This window comes from Euprymna scolopes, chromosome 8 (genome assembly GCF_053919585.1).
Source record: "Euprymna scolopes isolate OS-2025 chromosome 8, ASM5391958v1, whole genome shotgun sequence".
NCBI lineage: Eukaryota > Metazoa > Mollusca > Cephalopoda > Sepiida > Sepiolidae > Euprymna > Euprymna scolopes.
In genome coordinates this window covers 12,971,709-12,994,679 of record NC_136489.1, presented here as the reverse complement: position 1 = coordinate 12,994,679, position 22,971 = coordinate 12,971,709, and the positions used below count along the sequence as shown (strand labels likewise).

The 22,971-nt window shown below is 35.2% G+C and overlaps 1 protein-coding gene and 1 pseudogene across 1 annotated transcript in view; both read left to right on the top strand.

Annotated features, from left to right (window-relative positions):
- Nucleotides 1-22,971, top strand: part of LOC145283491 (HEAT repeat-containing protein 4-like) — a 2,203,577-nt gene that overhangs the window by 929,225 nt on the left and 1,251,381 nt on the right. The gene's annotated exons all lie outside the window — the stretch shown is intronic.
- LOC145284132 (5S ribosomal RNA) lies at nt 14,949-15,065 on the top strand (annotated as a pseudogene).

Sequence of the window (22,971 nt, the reverse complement as noted above, 5' to 3'; positions counted from 1 at the left end):
TTCATTCTCTGCCCTCGATTTCTTGAAGAATTAAAATGAGCTCTTTGTTCTGAAATTGCTGCTACTCCACCCCAAATGATTCATCGAGTTATTGAAAACTTTTGTGAACGTCTGCAATAGTGTGTTAACAATGATGAGAAATATTTAGTTGATTTAATATTTAAGATTTTATGAATTGGTATTCTTAGTACATTTGAAAATATATATATCTTATCAGCACGTAATTTTTCTATAAATGGAACATAAAAAATCGTACAAAAAGTAATTGTTTCCAAAGTCACGCCCCAAAATTAATTAAAACCATTTAACGGGTAAATCTGATTTCAGTTCCCTTTCATTTTTAAAGTGAATTTCTCATTGTAGCTGTAACCAAACGCAATAGCAGTAAATTTTCTACGTATTTGCTTTGATTTTTTATAATTTAAACTATTTTAATTCATTTATTGCATTAAATAACGTAATTAGCAGTTTAATGAGATTAAAATTACTTGCAAATGTTTATTAATACTTTGAAGATCATCCGAACAATAGACTATAGAAGGTATAGCCGTTGATTTATGATAAGTACTTTATGTCATAATTATAAAATAATGTGGTAGTGTGGTGACAAATCCGTATTAAATCCTAACTGTGCATTGAACGGATACCATAATACTTAGTTTGCTGCACGTTATAATAACAAAAAAAAAACAATAGAAAATTCGTCAATTAATAATTATATATATATATATATATATATATATATATATATATATATATATATATATACACACACATATACAAAATCGAGTGAAGATAATTTCTTTCAAGCACACATATATTGGAGGTATAATTATGTTGAAACAACTCGAAGAAATCTATCTATATTTTTCATTTTAACATACTTTAATACGAATGTTTGTTATGCAACAAGTAGATATATATATATATATATATATATATATATATATATATTATTGCTCCTTTACGTAATTGTAAAAAATATTTTCTTTCCCTCACGCATATCACGCTTATACATTAATTTTGTATACTCAGTATCCTATAGCTAGCTATAACATATACTGACCCATCGTGTCACAGGTTGTCTAGTGTATATATATATATATATATATATATATATATATATATATAGTGCCGGCAAAAAGAAAGTCCGCACTTGTAAATTTTTCAAAAATTGCAAATTTAAGCTTAATTTAATGTAACTGTTTAAACAATCTATACCTCATTTCATTCGCCTTTTATTCGTCTATAATTTTACCTGTTCATATTTGACTTTTAATTAAAATATTCTAGTGTTCATGTCAAATTGAGGAGGCAAAAAGAAAGTCCACAGAAACAAATTCGCTTAAAACCAGCTTAAATTATCGCCCCTTAATCAGTTTAAAATATCCACCAACAGGCAACAAAGCATCTTTAAGCGTAATTGTTGTTGTTTCAGGTTATACGACGTAACATTTTTCTATATGCCACGACTTTCTCTTAATGATCGTCAGGAGTTTATTAATCTCCACCTTTCTGGTTTATCCAATCGAGAAATCAGCCGCAGATTGAAATGTGATGAGAAAATGGTACGAAAGACAGTGCAAAAGCACCAAATCACCGGCAGTGTTCATGATGCTCCTAAATCTGGTCGTATTAGAGTTATTTCTAACAAGGAAGACAATGCTATCAAGATCCGCAGCCTAAGAAACAAATTTGAAATGGCTCCTCAAATCCAACAATGTTAAAAAAGTCCTCTCATGCTACTGTCAAGAACAGATTAAAGGAATTTAATTTATGAGGATATGTTGCACGATGCAAGCCAATGATTTCTGTAAAAAACAGAAAGCGCCGTCTGGACTTCGTCAGATTCAATGAAGATCATTACTCTTCATATTGGTCAAAAGTGCTTTTTAGCGATGAAAGAAAGTTCAATAGGCTAGTCAGTAATGGTAGGCAGTACGTCTGTTGGAGAAAAGATGAAGAATTTAATCCTAGGTGCTCAATTTCAACGTTGCAAGGTGGTGGAGATTCAGTTTTTGTGTGGGGCATTATTAGTACCAATGGTCCAGGGCCTATAGTTCGCTTGCAAGGTCGAATTAATTCGACCAAGTACATTAATATGTTGAGTGAGCATTTTCTACCAAACTTTGGTTGGAATTTGTATGATAATCCCATCTTCATGCAGGATAATGCTCCCATTTACACAGCTGCCAATGTCAAGAGGTTTCTGGAAGAGCATGATATTCCGTGTTTGGATTGGCCTGCACAATCTCCAGACCTCAATCCTATCGAAAATGTATGGCATTACATCAAGCAACAGCTACACAATGATAAAATTTCAAAATTTGAATAACTTTGGACAAAAATTAAAGAAAAGTGGGATGCCCTTTCCCAGGAGTATTGCTGCAGTTTAATTCAAGGAATTCCCAAAAGATTGCAGGCTGTCAAATTGAAGAAGGGCTATGCTACTAAATATTAACTAGTTCATTGTCTTCCTGTTTGTGTTGCATTAATTTTCTAAAGTTACATTTAAATAACAATTTTCCATTGTGCGGACTTTCTTTTTGCCTCCTCAATTTGAAGTTATTTTTTTAAATTGACGTTAACACTAGAATATTCCAATTATAAGTCAAATATGAACAAATAAAATTATAGAAGAATAAAATGCCAATAAAATGAGGTATAGTTTGTTTAAACAGTTACATTAAATTTAACTTAAATTTGCAGTTTTTGAAAAAATTAGAAGTGCGGGCTTTCTTTTTGCCGCCTGTTTATATATATATATATACACACACATAAGAACAACACGAAAGCCTATATATGTATATATTAATTTGATTTTTCATGCTATTACCTTATTGGAGTGGGGGCTGGTTTCTATTAGAAATTAGCAATTTTTTCTTCCAACCCCTACTGGTCACTTGTCACTCAGTTTAATTGTATACCAAATGATATCATGATATCATGGTTCCTGGCACAAATTCTATACATTTGATTTTTGATTTTACCTCCCTATACGCAATCTGTTGCTGAACAATCAACATGTGTGTATGTGCGTTGCTTGGTTTTGCAAACAACTTCAGATTCTTATTCAAGATTCATTGAATGCCAGCAGTTTCCATATTCATGTTCTTCACAGGAACTGGCACGTTTGAGCTTGCTTTCAAATTCTATACAAAGATGGCTAAGGGCATGTGTCTCTCAATGATGCCAAGAAATATAATATATATTCTTGATCACATCTAGATATTGGCCATCAGTCATATCCGCTGACTACAAGCTCCGTTTATAGATCAGAATTCTATACATAATTCTGTTTAACTTTGCAGGCATTTTTTTTCCTTTACTTCAAGAGAGTTCCTACTTGATCAGTGTTAGTCAATTCACAACTCATACATTTTTTTACAAGCTGCATTAAATATAATAAAATATTTATTTTAGGTTTCGGAGTTTTTTTTAATATGAGGATATATAACTTGTTTAGTTTTCATTTTTGATGTTATTCTCATCACGTTTAGGTCGATGTAATCTTTGACCTTCTTCAGATACACAATGGACAAAATGCTAAGTAATAAGCAGTTGTAAATGGTAGTCTTCTGGAGTTTGAAGGTTAAATACTTAGTTAAATCTCATGAATATTATCAGAATGATGTTAAACTTCTATAGGCTAAAACGATAAAATTGTTGCCATAAAAAAACAACACCGCAGTTTATTTGAAAAGTTTTATTGAAAAAATCAATTCAGCTTACTTGATTATGAAGTAGAGCTGACATCTATTTAATGTAGCTGCATTCATCTTCAATCATCTCCTTGATACAAGTCCGGAACTGGAAGCATGCCTTTTCCCCAAGTGCCAGCGGATGGTGGCGACAGGCCTTGATCTCTTTCGACTTGTGGGCTGGCACAAAGTCCTGCTGCCACACCTAGGGTCTGCCAGCGGCCACCTGATTGTACCAGGGGATCATTACCTTCACACTCTTTGCCACATCCAGGTACACTTTGGTGTTGACTTCAACTTCAAAGATGTGAGGTGGTATCAAAGATGGTAACCGTGGGTTGTCCGATGTGTTGAGCTGTGCCCTCATGCATTGAACCGTCCGGATTTGCATTTTGAGAATGCTGGCAATGGTCTTGTCTTCAGTTGGATCAGTGGAGAACATGAGTTGTACAGTGGTGCATCTTCGATCTCACTCGTTGAACATTGTGTCACTTTCAGGCATGATAGAAGACTCCTATCGCTCTTGTGATTTGTACACAACTAGCCAACTAGTAGATGGCCTGCAACAAAAAAGAAAACCAGTTTTCATCAAACGGAAATGGAATCATGGTGTCTTTTCCAGGTAGACAATTTTATAATTTCACTCTGCACTTAGTTGACTGATTGAGAACAATCTACCTTTATGCATAATAAAGTGTTGTTCGAAATTCTGAACAGATTCCTGAGTTTAATATAAAGGTGGAAGAGTTCATACATGAACAAGGTTAGAAGTTAATTCAGGTGAAACTTTGCTATTATTGTTAGTATGACATCCAAGATGAAAATAGCAATTCAAATGATTCAAATGATGATGACATGTTGTTCAGAGCACATTTTCCTGCTTTGATAAAACACAACACCGACTTTTAAAGAGATGTTGCAAGTGCTGCTATTATTGTTAGTATGACATCCAAGATGAAAATAGCAATTCAAATGATTCAAATGACATGTTATTCAGAGCACATTTTTCTGCTTTGATAAAACACAACACCGACTTTTAAAGAGATGTTGCAAGCCTGTCTCTGCTCTATCATTATTTTCATGGCAAGTGCTCCTCTGATCTCTAATCTATGCCCCCCACTCTTGCCAATCTTTAATAAAAATCACTCGACTAGCTACAATCACTGTTAACAATTTCCCCCACTCTCTATTTGTGCCTAAATATAAACACAGATTCGATGAACAAAACTTCTTTCTTAGAACGGCTCGCCCGTGGAACACTGTTCCATTCGACTGCTCCTGGCCGATTCAAGTCCAAGGTAATCAATTTCTATCCAACTTACACCATTAACGATTACTACACTATCACATTAACCCTTATCCTCAAGGGCTTTCGGGATTTGATAACTGGTGACTCTCTTGTAAAAAAAATACAATTTCAGAATAAAAATGGGACTATGGAAAATGCTATATAAATCTCCAATACGATATACAAGCGAAAATGCTATTTCAAGCTAAAGAATGACAAAATACATTTTTTTATGCAGATTCATAATTCGTATTATTTGGATTATTCAGACTACTTTTCACATCTTGAGTGTTATTCTCACAACGTTTAGGTCGATGCAACTTCTTCAGTTGGATCTCCTCAAATTCGGAAAACTTTCTGTAAAACTCTGAAATCTACAGGGAATTTCAAACAGAACCTTTTATTTAATTCATAGGTGTAGCATACCTTTATTATGTCAGCCATAAAAGTCTCAAAAAATTCATAAATGTATTCTTAGTATCGCCTACACTGAAGATTGAACCATCAACCTCCAGAAGATTTTCACTTAGAACTGAATTATAATTAGTACTTTATCCACTATGTCATGGGTCTTGGTAGGTTAGTTTGGAAGTTAGTTTCTGAAAGATATCAAACACGTGCTAGCATACACAACAGACGTTAAACAGATGATGATGATGATGAGGAGGAGAAGGAGGAGGAGAAGGAGGAAGAGGGAAATGAAGAGAAGGAGACCGACAATGTTATTTTAAAACTAAGGGAAAACAAACTCGCTAATATGCTCCTTGAAGCAAGAGCATAATAGATCAGTAAAAATGTCATTTTCAATTTAAGGATGACAGACCAAAGAAAATGTTATTTTAATTATCAGTGCAACAGACTAACCGAGGAACAGTAAAGAATTCATCCATTCAATTTGTGTGTTCTATTTTAATCGAAATTGCTCACTAAACGCAGGTTATTGATGACATATGACATCAGATTATATTTCTTTTTATATATTACAATGAAGATTTTGTGTCTGTTTGCAACCAAAATTGTGTAAATACTTGAGTAACAACTTCAATAGTTAATTATGAATTAAATAAAAGCATACATTGCTTGTTTCAAAGAAATTCATATGGGAAGTCATATCAGCGGTTAACAAAAGAAATACCAATCAATTAACACTTAATGCTTTTAAGTCTTACACACAGAGACGCACAAGGCATATTTGTTTATTTATATGATGACACACGAAGAGAGATTACACGTAAAACACTTTTTATATATAAATAGTCAAAGGGCGATAACTCCAAGTTCTTAAATTCTTAAATGTCACACATTCCCAGAAAATATAGGCTATATTTAACTTAAGTAAAAAAAAAGGTCTTATCTCTTTATCGAATTTTGTGAAATTTCAAAGAAACTAAAATTTTTTAGTTTCTTTGGGATATTTTAAAAGATTTTTTGAAAGCATAATATGTGCGCATCTCATTTGCAAATTTAAATATTTCATATTAACTTAAATTCAGACTAATTATAAGTACAAATTAGCAAAATTCTCCAAATTCCAATTTTTTCTTAATTCCTCATAAGCTTTAAATTTTAGGCATTTTCTAGAATCAAAATCATGTCATGGATTTTGATCAAACTTGAAACAAGGATTATTGACTTAAGGTTTGGTATCATATCTTGATTTTACTCTTTGTTTGAGGGCATCAATGTAATGTAGAATTCTTCCGTTTGGAGAGTTTATTCACCCTGGGACGGGTATATATTAATATCAAAGATAGTGTAAATATCATAAAACACAATTACAACTACTATTCCGATTTTTTCGTATTTATATAATTATGCCCAAATTCCCTTTATTTTCTCGTAAAATTAACGATTACTTATTCTTCTGATGAGTCAGCAGGGAAAATATTAAAAAATTGACATAATAATTATATGATTGTGTCTGCGCAACGAAACAGGTGCTGTCAACAATTGAACATTTTAAGATGCTGAAAGAAATAATCGATAAGATGAACAACATCTTGGAATTTGGAATACAGACATTTTGTTCATATATATATATATATATATATATATATATATATATATATATATATATATATATGAAGTTAAAATGTATGTGTGAGAGAGCACACTTCTCAACCTATATACCAAACGGATTTTTGATTTGCAGAATTGAAATGTGGTATATGGAACATTCATGTGGAAAACGTTTTAAGTGGTTTTCATCAGGAATAACGGGCTGCTAAGGGGTCAAAAGTGACAAATTTGTACGTGGGGGTCGTCGGAATTTTTTCTGCTTGCTAACTGTTCCATGAATGCGCATGTGTAAATTGTTCACATGACAGATTAATAATAAGTAGGCTTGAAAACATCTTAATATCGTATCAAAGAAGCCTAATGATTATCGTACTCGACTCACTCTCTTTTGGTTTTGGTTTCGATTTCAACCTGAGTATGTACTTTTTTGCTTTTACTCCCGATATGTTAACTCTTTAGAAAAACTATAATACTCTCATGCACATATTGCAGTTTTTGCATGAATTAAAATATATTTATGTGTAGTTTACGACCAGAGAACGCCGGGCAATGCTGGGCTGCCTGCTAGTATATAATGTTTTCACCACGTACACACATGCATACAAAGAAAAAGAAGATAAGATGTTTTTAAAGGTAAATGCTGTTCAGGTAAAAAGGGAAGCCTTTCATTTCCTTGAAAAATCTAAATTCTAAAGGTTCTTGTCGATGTCTCTTGCAAGTTTTTCTTATTTAAGACCATGATTGATGTTTCTGTCAGAGATGTCCCCAGAGAACTTGTCTTTCATCTTCCATCCATTACATGCCCGATGTAAAAGTTAAAAATGATGCTGGCATCTGACCAAGTTTTGAATACACATATTTCTGCCTCTATCAACCACCTCAAAATCGTAACCAAAAATAAATGTCAGTAAAATTGCAAAGGCAATCATCACATCGAATAAAATATGTACATTAGCCACGAAAAAGTATATCGCATTTAGTTCAAGGTTTCATGACCTGATCGTAAATTATATAACGCAAATGTAACACTTTCGGTCGTTGAATACTCTTTGAATGTATACTATGTATGCTTGTTGATTTGGCATTTATAGATACTTAATTTTCCTCAATTCTTGTGTTTTCTGATGGCCTTCATGTAGAATGCTAGTCTCTGAAGTGGAGAGGGATTTTGTGATTGGGTTTGAATCTCCTGGCCAACAGTAATTATCACTTTCTATATTGATGATTGCATAAACATGAAACCTAGTACATGTAGGTAAAAATAATTGTTAATATTTATTAAAAAAATATTATATAAAGATATCCTTTTCTAGTAATTGTCTGTATTTTTGAGATGATGTGTTTTCATTGATTGAGATTGTCGGACTGACTTCCTCATCTTGGTTGTTATAGTCACAACGTTTCGGCCGTTTTGCCCTCCGGCCTTCATCAGGTCTGCTTACCATACACACGAGGCATCTCTGAAAAGATTCAGAGAATATGTGCCCCCTACAACATCAGGACGGTATTCAAAAGCGAGTCAACACTCAGACGACACCTGGTACGAGTGAAGCCGCGCATTGAGAAGAACATGACCAAGAACTGCATATACTCCATCCCATGCAGTTGCAGAAAGGTTTACAAGGGTGAAATATACCGCCCCCTTAAAGTAAGGGTGGTAGAACACCGAAAAGCGGTAACTAAAGGGGAGACGGAAAAATCGGGTATCGCCAACCATGTCTGGATGGAGAGGGGGGACCATCGCCCCCTATGGGATGAAGTAAAAATAATAAACAGAGAGACCCACTGGAAAGTGAGAAAACTTAAAGAAACAGCTCACATGCTCGGACATAACAACCTACTGAGCAAACCAAGCATAGAGCTGAATGCAATTTGGATACCTCTGATAGAGAGAGAAAACCTTGAATAACAACATAGGTTTAACGTTAACAAAAACCAACTAAGAATTGTCCCAATGACATATGGCCGAGTGGTCCTAGACGTTGTATCAAAGTTTATAGTTACCGAAAGGTGCTGAGTTCAATCCTAAACTAAAGCAGTGAAAAGTAACATTCAAAACTGAGAATCAGCAACTATGTCCCAAAGCCTAGCTGGATTCCGAACACGGTACCCCCGTAATAATAATAAAGGGTTGAGTTCGAGACTCCTAACAAACGGTTCTCCAGTTCGATACAAAACACCTGATGAAGGCCGGAGGGCAAAACGGCCGAAACGTTGTAACTATAACAACCAAAATGAGGAAGTCAGTCCGACAATCACATCCTTTTCTTTTGCACTAATCTTAAGACATGGCAGGTCCACAATAATTCATTGTCGTCAGACATGTGGTACGGTCACATGCTTGGTTTGAGTGAAGGCGCGTTTTACAGAGATTATTTTGCACAGTGTCTGCCTATTATTCTTATTGTCAGTTGCTTTCCGGTGACTTTTAATTCAAAAGTGAGTTTCATGACCGTATCATCATCAATCGTTAAAACATATCCAAACCAATAAAGCCGTCACTTGATCCTTTGGATGTGATTATTAAAGATGTGATCGATTGTTTAATTTCCGAAATCCAGCTGAGCATTTTGGTTTCATCTTGCTTTGCCTTCGTTAATGTCAGTAAGCACTTAGAGTTGTACAAACAACGGATTTTAAAGTAGATCATTTTATGATTGTTGATTCTCTGGTGACGCACGATTTGAGCCATGTTACATGGCTATGTCCTATGATTTCACCACGAAAATTGCTGACATTGCTTAAATATATATGGAGGCATTTAGGCAGCATATTTTCATTCAGACAAGCGTTATTAAATAACAGCCATTTATTTTTTATTTAATACATTTTTAGAATAGTCCACTTACCATTCCAATCAAATTGGTGTATTCAAGTTCCATGGGTTCCTTGTTTCATTTTTCCTTTCCTTGTTTCGTGAGTACTTCCGATTTGATTCATCAAATTATCCTCCTGTGGATACACTTTTGGTGTTTAAAAAATATACAGTAAAAGACATAAAAACACATTAAGACTACACCTGCTTGTAAAGCCGGTAAGAAAAGAAAAACTATCTGTTGCGGTTATAGCCAGACAAGTTCTAGCTGTGAATGTTTTACAGAAGGAGTGAGCATGGATTGGAGCTTCCAAGATATAAGAGCAGTAATTGCCTATGTGATAAAAGTCTATGTAACTCTAACTGCGAAAACTTTTGGGGATTTTAAAGTCATTATATATATATATATATATATATATATATATATATATTATTTTATGTATACAGACAAATATTACCTACTCGCTACACTGAACATGCTAATGTTTCAGAGCAATTGGTTTATTAAAAAACCGTTCCTCATTAAACCAGAGAAAGTTTTAATCTGCTATTCAAAGCATCTCGTTCTTAACTGATAAAATGAAACATCTTTTATTTATAAAAACATATTAAATCAACAACTTATTACTATTTTTTCTTTAATTTTAGGGTGCTCATTAACGCTACATGTCATGTTTTTACAAAATTATCTATTCATGATTGTAGGTATGCGATCCAGTTTGTGAACAAATAGATTTCTCTCCACAATAACCTATGACACAGCGGCTAAATGCGCTAAGCAATAATCAGTTCTAAGTGATATTCTGCACAGTGAAGATTCTGCACAGTGAAGATTCAATACTCACCATGGCAAATACTAAGAAGATGATTACGAATTCCTTAAAATTTGTGTTCAATCAAGACTGACAGAACGAGAGAAAACTACTCTGTGGTTTTAGCTGTACACGATCTTATTCTGAATATACTTGAAATAACCCTTATCCCTGAGTGGCTTCTGGGCCTTGATAAGTGGAGACCACTGTGTAATAAAAAAAGATGATTACGAGGGATTAAAGCTCATTCTAGCACCTACCATAAACATAATGGTACAGTTCCTCAAATGCGTATTACAATAAAAAGACATTATCTGTTTGTAAGAATTGATTCTGTGTGTATGTATGATTCTGTTCTCAAATAGGTTATGCTCGCCCCCCCCCCCAATACTAAAAATCTAATCATTTTTCTTATTTACACATTGACTGTGTTTTTTTATTGAGGAATGAGATGTATAATTGTGTGAAGGGAATGAATGAAATAATAAGCCCAGACAATTTATCAGTTTCTGGAGGTGATCAACAATATTTTTTTGAATTTTGAATGTTAACTTCTGGGAATGACGTCACAGTTGTAGTGGTGAATAGAAAGACACATGATTATGTTGCTTTTTAACGTGCTCTGGAGTTCTCTATGATTTAACAAACCTTCAGTTTTGGGGTGGGGTTGGAGAGAGTAATGTCCATTTTGGGGTGGTGCAATCTCCCCCCAATGCCATAGTCCAAAAATATAGAATAACTATGGAAATGACATCGTTTCTCTTACTAATGTGTTGTTGGCGGTTGTGATAGTAAGGAGCGAGAACTATATTAATATTGAAAATTGTGGTAAAGTAAAAGTTGCCTAATGATAATTCGCATCAATGCATTTATGTAATTATTTGGAAAACCTGCTGAGTTATGGTCAAGAAATGATATCATTTCACTGAAAATGATCTTGTCAGTAGTAGGGAGGGAAAGAACACAGTAATGTGGAATTTTGTAGTGAAGCAAGGGTTGCTTAATCACAAAGCTTCTCAACATATTTGTTTATTTCTTTGTAAAGCCGGCTGAGTAATCTGAAAATGACGTCTTTTTTCCAAAAAAAATTGATTGTCGGTAGTGGGGGAAAAATGAAACAGAGTAATGTAGATTTTTATAATGAAGCAAGGGTTGTCTAATCACTTAACTTTGTCAATGTATTTATGCACTAATTTTAAAATCTTGCTAAGACATCTTCCAAAAATAACAATTTTTCTTCAGATAATAGTGCCGATAGTGAGGGAGGAAAGAAACGCAGTAATGTTGAAATTTATCATGAAACAAAGGTTGCGAACTCATTAACCAACACCATGTATTTATATTAATTTGGAAATCCTAAAGATCCATCTTCTAAAAATGATCTCAATTTTCTTAAAATCATGGTAGCCTTGGTGGAAAGAAAATTATTTCATACTAGCGGGGGTACCCGGCGTTGCCCGAGTGTTTGTTTCCGGGACGGGGGGGGGAGTTTTAAAAAATGAAATGGTAGGTAAGTAGGCAGGATCAAACCCGGAGTCATGAGTAAAAGTAGGAAAATAAAGTGTGAAAAAAAAAAAAAAAAATCTGCAACGTTAACAGTTCGGCCACCAAGAAAAGTCCATTCCAGTTGTTTAGGAAAAAAAAAAAAAAAAACGACTACGGTAGGTCGGCGCGAACGTGAAAATATAATGTGAACTGTCCAGCACGCTAACCACTACGCCACAGAGCACTGCAGCTTAGTTTAGTGATTTTAAATAACTTCACATGAAAGAACTACGAAGCCAAACCGGTGTTCTCTTCTCAACTGTTCCATGTGAACGATCCCCAAACGGTGTTAAGTGGTGGCAGGGGGAGGAGGAATTTATTAGAGAGAAAATATTTTACCACTTCCATTGATCTTAACCGATTTTGGCCGTGACTTCTCAGCAGAAAAAGTATAGAAATCTAAGATTATCGAGGAATTTGAGAAATAATAAACCTATAACACACCTCAGATATTGTTCTGCCGTTTGTGCATATTATATTTGCATGAAATATCTTGATTTTTAATCCTATTAATGTCAAAATCAGACGAGAAAAAATGAGTTCATTTTATTTATATAGAGACTAGCGGGGGTACCCGGCGTTGCCCGAGTGTTTGTTTCCGGGACGGGGGGGGGAGTTTTAAAAAATGAAATGGTAGGTAAGTAGGCAGGATCAAACCCGGAGTCATGAGTAAAAGTAGGAAAATAAAGTGTGAAAAAAAAAAAAAAAATCTGCAACGTTAACAGTTCGGCCACCAAGAAAAGTCCATTCCAGTTGTTTAGGAAAAAAAAAAAAAAAAAACGACTACGGTAGGTCGGCGCGAACGTGAAAATATAATGTGAACTGTCCAGCACGCTAACCACTACGCCACAGAGCACTGCAGCTTAGTTTAGTGATTTTAAATAACTTCACATGAAAGAACTACGAAGCCAAACCGGTGTTCTCTTCTCAACTGTTCCTTGTGAACGATCCCCAAACGGTGTTAAGTGGTGGCAGGGGGAGGAGGAATTTATTAGAGAGAAAATATTTTACCACTTCCATTGATCTTAACCGATTTTGGCCGTGACTTCTCAGCAGAAAAAGTATAGAAATCTAAGATTATCGAGGAATTTGAGAAATAATAAACCTATAACACACCTCAGATATTGTTCTGCCGTTTGTGCATATTATATTTGCATGAAATATCTTGATTTTTAATCCTATTAATGTCAAAATCAGACGGGAAAAAATGAGTTCATTTTATTTATATAGAGAAGAGAAGAGAAGATATGCTGTACAATACCTGTTGAGAGTATGTTAAATTGTTTCATATAAGTATATAAATTACCCGTCTGAACGTAGGTAAACATATTCTAAATATGTGTTGTAAATTACCCGTCCCAAAAAAGTAAACTTATTTCATATACATTCTGTAAATTACCTGTCCTAGGAAAGGTACAATTATTGCATATGTGTAATAGCCGTCCTAGGGTAGGTAAAATATTTTTTTTGCTCGAAATAGCAAATGATACATACACATTAAAAATTCCTCTCTCCAAAGAATAACAATTATATTCAAAATCAACTTCAATTTTTTTTATTGCTTATATGGCCCCGGGCAACGTCGGGTAGCCCAGCTAGTATATATATATATATATATATATATATAAAGCTGAGCTTTTTTCTCGTTCTGACATATATATTAAAAGCCCAGTTTTTCTATTTAAAAATTATTAAAACGAACTTTCTAGTATACTCAGTCATGGTTCTTCGAGCGACTACATGAAGGTTAACTATTTTGCATATTCCTTTGAAAAATGACTGTTAATTAAATACTTATTCCTTTAAGATGGTTATTTATTATAGGATTGGTTTCATTTAACTATTATGTTGAATTCTATTTAAGCATTGTTTCTACATTCTGCATGATTGCGTAGAATTTAAAATAAAAAAACGTTCTAGTGCACTATTTATCTATTTACCTTGTCAGTGTGTGCGCGAAAAGTCGCTTACAAACTCGTCTCTTAATATTTCGCCCACAGAGTAAAAAGTTTATATATAGTTTATTTGGACTTGTAGCCAACTTTCAGTTTGGGTTTTAGTCGGTAAAATAGCCCTTAAGGAGTCAAAATTGAAAAAAAACACCCATTGACTTTGGCTTGCCGCAAGTTGACTTTACGCGTTTTGTTCTGTACATCTTATAAGTTAAGAGACTACTGGAGTAGAATGCTCTCTTACCTGAAGGGATCTCTACTGTGAAGGGGTGTGATTTAGCTGCTTGTTGGGTACGTCGGGGGTATTTTCGTCGAGGGAGTACGAGTGCTGTGTACCCACTATATAATAGCGATTTCCAAAGTTAAAAAAACTATGACTTGGGTGTCATCAGCTTAAATCGAAATCAAAACATTTACTTTTTCAGCAGTATTCGCTACCATATAGGCTAATGACCGATGAATATCAAAACTTTAAAAATAAATGCAGTTAAACGTATAAATGTGTGTTTGTGTATAATATAGGATACGCTTTAAGTCGACTTACGCCTGCTAAGTTACAATTTTTCGATTTTGATTTCTTATCAGCTATTTTTACCGAGTAAAATCCAAATCGAAGTTGCTCCACAGGTTTGAACTCCCTATATATCAAGTTCTAAGTCTATAGACCAAAAACTCTCATAATAGTTTGGTAAAGACCGTTCTACACACACACACACACACACGCACGTACACAATATAAAATAGCACAACTAACCGGCATTGCCCAGTTGTAAAATACGCTTAAATATGATATTTTAATTGATGCATATTTCGAATTTGTACGGCACAATCACGTTGACACACCGGTTCTCGCCAGATCACCGAAGTTAAGCAATGTTGAGCCTGGCCAGTACCGGATGGGTGACCACTTCGGAAGGCTAGGTGCTGTATGTACCTTCTGGAAAGGTTGGGCGTGGGGCACCCTCACCCTGTAAAAAGAACTCCTTGCTACAAAAACATCTATAAAAGTTGTAGATGGCCTATGCCCTCAAGGGGCTCAAGGGCTATAGATGGATGGATGGAACATTTCGCATTTGTTTTTACAGAGTTAATTCTCTATTGATTATTATATTTTACCTAATATATAATAGTGATTTAGAAAGTAACAAAAATTACTTATATTTATTTATATTTTATTTATAGAGCCAATTCTTTGTTTTTATTATATTGTACTTAATATATAATGGTGATTTCAAATTGAAAAAATATATAACTAAGTTCCATCAGCTAGAATCGCTTCATTTGCTTCAGCATTATTTATTACTATTTGAGGTAACGACAGATGGATATCAAAACTTAAGTTAACTAACTTAAGCATATAAATGTATATTTGTGCATGCGTACAAGAGCACTTTAATTTGACTTACGCCTGCTAAGTTCCAATATTTTTTCAATTTTGAACCATTAGCAGCTATTTTTACCGGTTAAATCCACATTGAATCAGAAGCCTAAACCCTTATATATCAAGTTTCAAGTCTGTAGAGAAACGATTGACACAAATCGTCTCACATCCACACATACGCAGAGAGTCAAAACACATTATATATATATATATATATATATATATATATGAATGTCATTTGTTTTTGCTTTTGCGATATGTCTTGAATGAATTCAATTATGTACGAAAGTGCATTCTTACCTAAATGCGAGTTGGGAATAATTTTTTCTTTAACCAATTTGGTAACCCCATATGGGGAGCGGCATATATATTATTTTTTTTTAATATAATTATCCACTGACACATGTTTCGTCGTCTACGACTCCTCATAGTCTCGCTAGATTCAGCCACTCTGATGAGTCGTAGATAACGAAACACGTGCCAATGGATAATTATATGGGGGAGTTAAAGAAAGAGAATGAAATCAAGTCTTTAAGAGGAGACTTATCGGGATAATATACAGCTCAACAAATGTTTTTGGAGCGTATATAGGAATCAGTAAAGAGATAAAAGAAAGGTATAAGAACTATAGATTAATATATATAGATTATTCGTCAGAAGAGTAGAGAAGAAGCTAGATAACATAATGTGCACTTGAAGAAGGCTGTAGGTTACATCGATCGAAACTTTGTGTAAATAGTAGTCAAAATGAGAACAGTAGTCCGAATCATCCAAATGATATGAGTAGGGTTCGTTTATTATCACTTATGTGGCTTTTAAGTGCATCCATCGTGCGCAACTAATTTTACAAAAACAACATTACAATGTTATTCATGAGAGCACATGAAAATTTAGTGAAGGCAAAACCTTAAGTGTTCCGTGTCGGTTTATATGGCAAAACATGCGCAGCGTTTAATAAGAGATTAAATTTCTTACAAAGTCTTTTAGAAAAATGAGTATTTTCTGTTGGTTAGTGCCAAGAAAATTATCGCACTTGCCAACATTCTTAAATGTCGGCACTTATTTCTGCCTTTTATTGATTCAGGAAATGTAGACATTATATATATATATATATATATATATATATATATATATATATATATATATATATATATATATATATATATATATATATGCGTGTTTGTGTGGGTATTTGTGTGGAACATTTGGATATCTGTCAGCCTCTTATAGACAACTGTCTATTACATGAGAACTATTACGATAATTGATGTGTATTTAGTTAGCAAGTTAAAACGAGAAGCCCACGCAGCAAGAATCTACTTTTAGTATTGATGTCATAATTTCGATAAATGCAGCATACTTTGCTCTCTACTTTTGGAACGCGCTGTTTAGTTACATTCCGAAATGCTTCAAAATATAATTAGTTTCTTTTTTAGATATAATTTTTATTATGCATCTAGATATGGCAAACGAACGGTGGGGCACAGGAAGCGTTCCCAGTAATTCTTGTTCTAAACGGAAAGATGGCGAAGAAGGCAGAAAAAGTAAAACGATTTTAACAACTATCGAATATTTATATATCAATAGTTATTAATATCGTTTTAGAAAGCGTATACTTCTCCTCAACCCCCAAAATGAAACGGCGTGTAATTTCTTGTCGTAGAATCAAAGAATGTGCCAAAAACCAGAGTAACAGATTTGCTGGTGTAACAGATCACGGACGCGCGTATGACAGCTGTATGCAAATGATCGAGCCCTGTGCGAAGTGACGACACGACAAGGCAAGGAAAACGATTATAAAAGAGCATCACGTTCGAGAGGATGACAATCACATTAGAGACATTGGTGATGTCAAAGTAGTAACAAGTAGTCACGCGTGGCAGGAGAATGAAGAACGAAGGTTTTTTTTTTAACCGAAAAAAGCAAGTTGAAGTTGTTTCCTATCCTTTGTCTCCGTTGCGACTGAGTATACAAGGTTTTGGGCCCCGAGTGTGTACATGTTAATGCATGTGTAACGTTACACTTGGTTTTGGTTGATTGTTTGGTTTTACGACATATCAATATTTCTGGGGTGATTTACTGCTAAATCAAGTCATATTTATAAAAGATGTTATGCTTCAAGTTCTTTTTTCTTCTTTTTTTTTACACAGTGATCACCACTTATCAAGGCCCGGAAGCCACTCAGGGATAAGGGTTATTGCAAGTACATTACGTTAGTGTGGAGATTTGATGAAGTGTTTACTTAAGGGGGCGGTTCATTAGGAATTTGTTAACATTGGACTTGAAGACATCCAGGTTGTAGTCCGGTGGGAAGCAGGCAGACGGAACAGAGTTCCACAGGCGTGCAGTTCTAAGAAAGAAGCTTTGTTCATGGAATCCACGTTTTGATTTAGGCACAGATAAAGAGTGAGGGAAATTTTTCACAGTGGATTCGGCTAGACTGTTGTTTTTCGTGAAAGATTGGCGAGGGGGGACCAGAGATTGGAGTTCAGACGAGCACCTACCATGGAAATAACGATAAAACAAGGATAGGCTCGCAACGTTTTGGGCCCCGAGTGTGTACATGTTAATGCATGTGTAACGTTACACGTCCGTTATATCTTCAAAAGAACGTTAACCATCGGCTTTCTAACCCTCATCTTTCCAAGATAATTTGGATGATAACCATTGGTAGTTATTGATGCAGGTAATAATATTAAGAATATTAATTGCTGTGACTGGATTAGTGTGGGTTTTATATGTTGTGGTTGACGTGATCAGCCAATTTGTTAGATCGGACCTCTTGCACCGCCCGTGGTGTCAAAGTTAAGTGTTGCAGTGCGCATATCCACTTTGCAGGATTATAGAATTCTCTTCCACATCATTGGTTGCAAATCACGACAAACTGTTTGTTCCATTGGGAAAACAAGAGAGAAAGAAAGAAAGGAAATCAGAGGAAAATTGTTATTTTTGTTTTGGGCTTCATAGAACATGATTGAGTTTTTAGATCTCATCAATATTTCAGTGTTTTTTTCTAATTCCTTTCTTGTCTCATTCTTCTATATTCTTCCTCTGTATTTGCTTTTCACATTGAGTCGGTCAGGATCATCCTTTGAGTGTAGTGCATTATGCATAGTCATGAGTTTCCTTGTCTTCTGGTCTAGATGCTTCAGTTCTTCTTTGATCCAACCTATAAACGGTCCAGAGTATCTTGTTAGTGACACTTCCCATGTGTTTATAACTTTAATTAGGTCTCTACTACATAATTTCATTTCGAGGAGTTTTCTTGTTCTTTTGAGGTTTGATTGGAGAGTTCTATACCTTCCGTTGCTTCCAGTTTTCCTCTCCTGATCATCTCTACGCACTTTTCATACCGAATTCCATTCGGATATTATAGTTTAAGATTTTGGTTATGTTTATTAGCGCCTCTAGTTTATTTTTGTTTTTGTAAACAGTTTTAGGTCATCCATGTACATTAGGTGGTTCATTCTTTTATCTGTATTAGTAAACTTGTATTTGGCTTGCCATTTTCTTAGTATATTGTTAAGGGGCATAATGGCTGTGATGAATAGTAGTGGTGACGGGAATTACCTTGAAAGATATTTGTATTTTATCTCAGTTATGTATTGTCCATGTTCTCATTGCATTTTCTATGAAATTGATAATTTTGCCTAGTATTTCGGGCATTCTCAGGCATTCTATTATCTATGATTGCAGGATCCTCTTATACGTATTCTTGTAGTCGATTCATGCCATGACTAAGTATTTTTCTACTTTTTACCTATTTCAGAATCCTTTGGTCTATGTATTTGGTTGGTGCAAAAATAATGTCATTTTTTTTACTTCAAACGATCATAATAAACTTTATTAATCAAAATAAGAACCATTAGAATCGATACATTTTTGCCAACGAGAAACAAGTTTATTTATCCCATTAGCATAAAAACAAGTTTATTAATCCCATTAGCGTAGAAATCTGGAGTTCTAAGTGATAAAGTCATTGAAGGCCGATTCAGCATCATCTCAGCTTTTGAAGCATTTTTCGCGCAGGAAGTTGTTGAGATGCTGGAAAAAGTGATGATCGGTGGGCAAGAGGTCAAGTGAATATGACGAATAAAGCAGAGTTTTGTAGCCCAATTTGTTCAGCTTTTGCAGGGTCAGTTGAGCAATATGAGGGTGAGCGTTATCATGGAGAAGAATTTGTCCCTTAATATTGAACAATCTCTGGCACATAGGGTGGAGCTTCTGGTGCATTTTGTCAATTTGCCAGCAGTACTTCTCTGCTGCAATCGTTTCACCTGGATTGAACAAGCTGTGTTGGATGAGACCGGCCGCAGACCACCAAACAGTCACTATAAGTTTTTTTTTGTGCAATATCAGCTTCAAAAAGTGTTAGGGAGTTTAGGCATTTAACCACTGTGCCGAATGTCGCTAGTTGTCATAGAGGATCTGCTTTTCATCACACATCACAATCCGCTCGAGAAATGGGTCGTTTTTGTTACACAGAAAGAGTGTAGAAGACACCTCAAAATGAGTTTTTGATTATCGTTCAATTCATGCGGCACTCATTTATCCAACTTTTTTGACTTCCCTATTTGCTTTAAATGGCGAACGCCTGTTGAGTGGTCGACCTCGAGTTCAACAGTAACTTCTTGTGTGGTTCTGCGAGAATCGGCTTCAATTAAGGTTTTGAATATTTAGGAACCACGGTCAGTCAGTTATAGCCTTCTTTATCTTCAAGGCTCACGTCACCATTGCAAAATTTCTTGAACCACCGTTGTGCCATGCATTCATTAGTGGCTCCTGGGCCAAACGCATCATTGATATCATTAGCTGTCTACACAGCTTTTCGGCCTAGTTTGAACTGGAACAAGAAAATCGTGCAGATTTGAATTTTGTCAATGCTGTTGAAAAGCCTGCAAAAAAAGAAATAGATGAAGAGATTGAGAACGGTAATGAATAACTCGATTCGATAGAATGAAAAACGCGCTTCAAAATGCTATATAACATGGCGATATATATATATATATATATATATATATATATATATATATATATATATATATATATCAATGAATTAATTCAGAAATCATATATAAAAGTAATATATGTGAGCAAACGATATTATTTTTGCACCAACCTAATATAAGAGGTCATGTGTTTCTCTTTTTCTTATTTGGCATCCTTGGGAAGTAGTTCGTGATTATGAAAGGAATGATAAATGTGTTCCCTCAGTTTGCTGTTAGTATTTTCCACATTGCAGGTAAACATCTTATAGGTCTGAAGTTGCAGGGGATGGTTCTTTTTCTGAGTCTTTTTGCACCAGTGTGGTTCTACATTTAGTTAGTCATTCTGGTACCTGTAATTCAGGTTCTCAATGAGCTTTTACTGTAGGGTTGTGAATTTTTTAAACCAACAAAATATAATTTGAACCAATTATAATTATAATTTTTATGTGTACATTATACAACCCTTAAGTTGGTTGTCATCACGAAATTCATGTAAAAATCACATTTTATTTTTTAATTTCACCTCAAACAAGGCACAGTGCTCCTTTGATGTAAGGCCTACTATTTGGGATATAATATGCAGGAGTACTATATAAGGAGTTGAGCAGCAAGATGTCTGTTTGCATTGAACTTCTGCATACCAGAACAGTTAGGGAAGCAGGAACCTGAAAGGGAATTCAAAAGTCTAGCAGTCTTAGGGAAGAAACTATTAGAGTTGAAGGCTTTCTTACATCTAGGGATCTCTACTGTGTAGAGGTGAGATTTTGCTGCTTGTCGGGTTTGTAAGGGGTAATTACTTCGAGGGAGTACAAGGGCTTGTAGTTCGTCAGAGCACCTACCACTAAAATACTTGTAAAACAGGCAGAGAGATGCAACATTTCGTCAATGGGACAGCAGTTGAAGCCTAGCTGACAGTGCAGAACCTATTAGGTTAGCGGTTCTTATTTGAGCCCGGTCGAAGAATGAGAGACTAGTAGCAGATGCACCAGCCCAAATGTGGCAACAATACTCCATACACGGGCGGATGGTGCAATTATTTGCATTATCCTGTGGCGGACAGAGTCTCCTGCTTATGTAATTGACGTTCCTGTCCTCATGTTGTAATGTAGGTGAGAGAAGCAAAGGTCACATAATGAATACACGAAGTATACCGATATATGATAACAAATAAATGTACATTTATTTATATTTAATTACAAATCAAGGTTGTAAGAGTTTATAGTGAAAGATGAATGAGTAACGTTACTTGCGTTTACTTGCGTTTAGGTCTCAATATTTTTTAGAGTTCGATTGCAACCTGCCTATTGACAGAACCGGGAGGTTGATTCTGTCACATCTACATTGTTCTGAGATCCAGCAAAAAGGGAAAGAAAGACACAAAACCGGCGCTATCGCCCCCTACTGGCAACGCATGGTGTTACCAGAGTTGAAGGGCGATAATCTGGTTTACCTTAAGGTCCTCCTTTTGTGTCTGTGTTTCCATGCGTGGAGAACTAAGCTCCCATAACACTCCCCTCCTAGTTAGCTGGAAAGAAAAGAAAATTGAAGAAAAGCACGCACATATAAAAAACATTCCTTCTGTGTTCTGTAAACAGGGTAGTAAATCATAGGCAATCAACAATTCCCCCACAATCAAACAATCATGAGGTTATTTACACAACAACCGAGAAGGCTAACATGCTTGCCAGTCGGTTTGCTTCTAACTCCACATTGGACCCAGCAAACCACTGCATCCCTGACTTATCGTTGCAGACAGACGTCACACTAGATGATCTGAAAATAACCCCTTCTTAGTTGCATGATATCATAAAAAACTAGACACCTTAAAAGCATGTGGACCTGATCTCATCCCGGCTGTGCTATTAAAAATGCTTTGCAGAGGTTGCTCCAGTCCTCTCCAAGCTTTCCACAAATGCCTTAACGAATCTTGCTTTCCTGACTGCTGGAAAACTGCTTCTGTTGTTCCAGTTTACAAGAATTCTGGCAAAAGAACTGACCCATTAAATTATCGCCCCATTAGCCTCGCTCGGTTTTTTGCCAAAATATTTCAATCCATGATTGTCTAAGCTCTAGTCCATCACCTTACAACTGCTAAATTTCTAACTGACGAATAATACAGTTCAGGAAAGCCTGTTCTATAGCAGATATCCTAACTGTAATCTCTAAACGTATATACCATACACGGACAAAGTAGGGAAGGGTAGAGCGGTAACCCTATGTATATATAAGGCCTTTGACAGGGTTTGGCACATTGTGGTTCTAAGGAAAATTAGATCATATAGTATCACTGGAAAAATATATGACATAAGTAAGACGGTCCTGGATATGACCTTAAACTATATCCGATGGTGAGGCCCCAGCTTGCAGGCTTTGGAGAGTGTGGAGCCACCCCTTAATTGCCATTGCTCCCAGGTCCACTCTGAGCCGGAGTGGTAGTACCTGTTAGGGTCCCAACTATGGGTTGAATAGA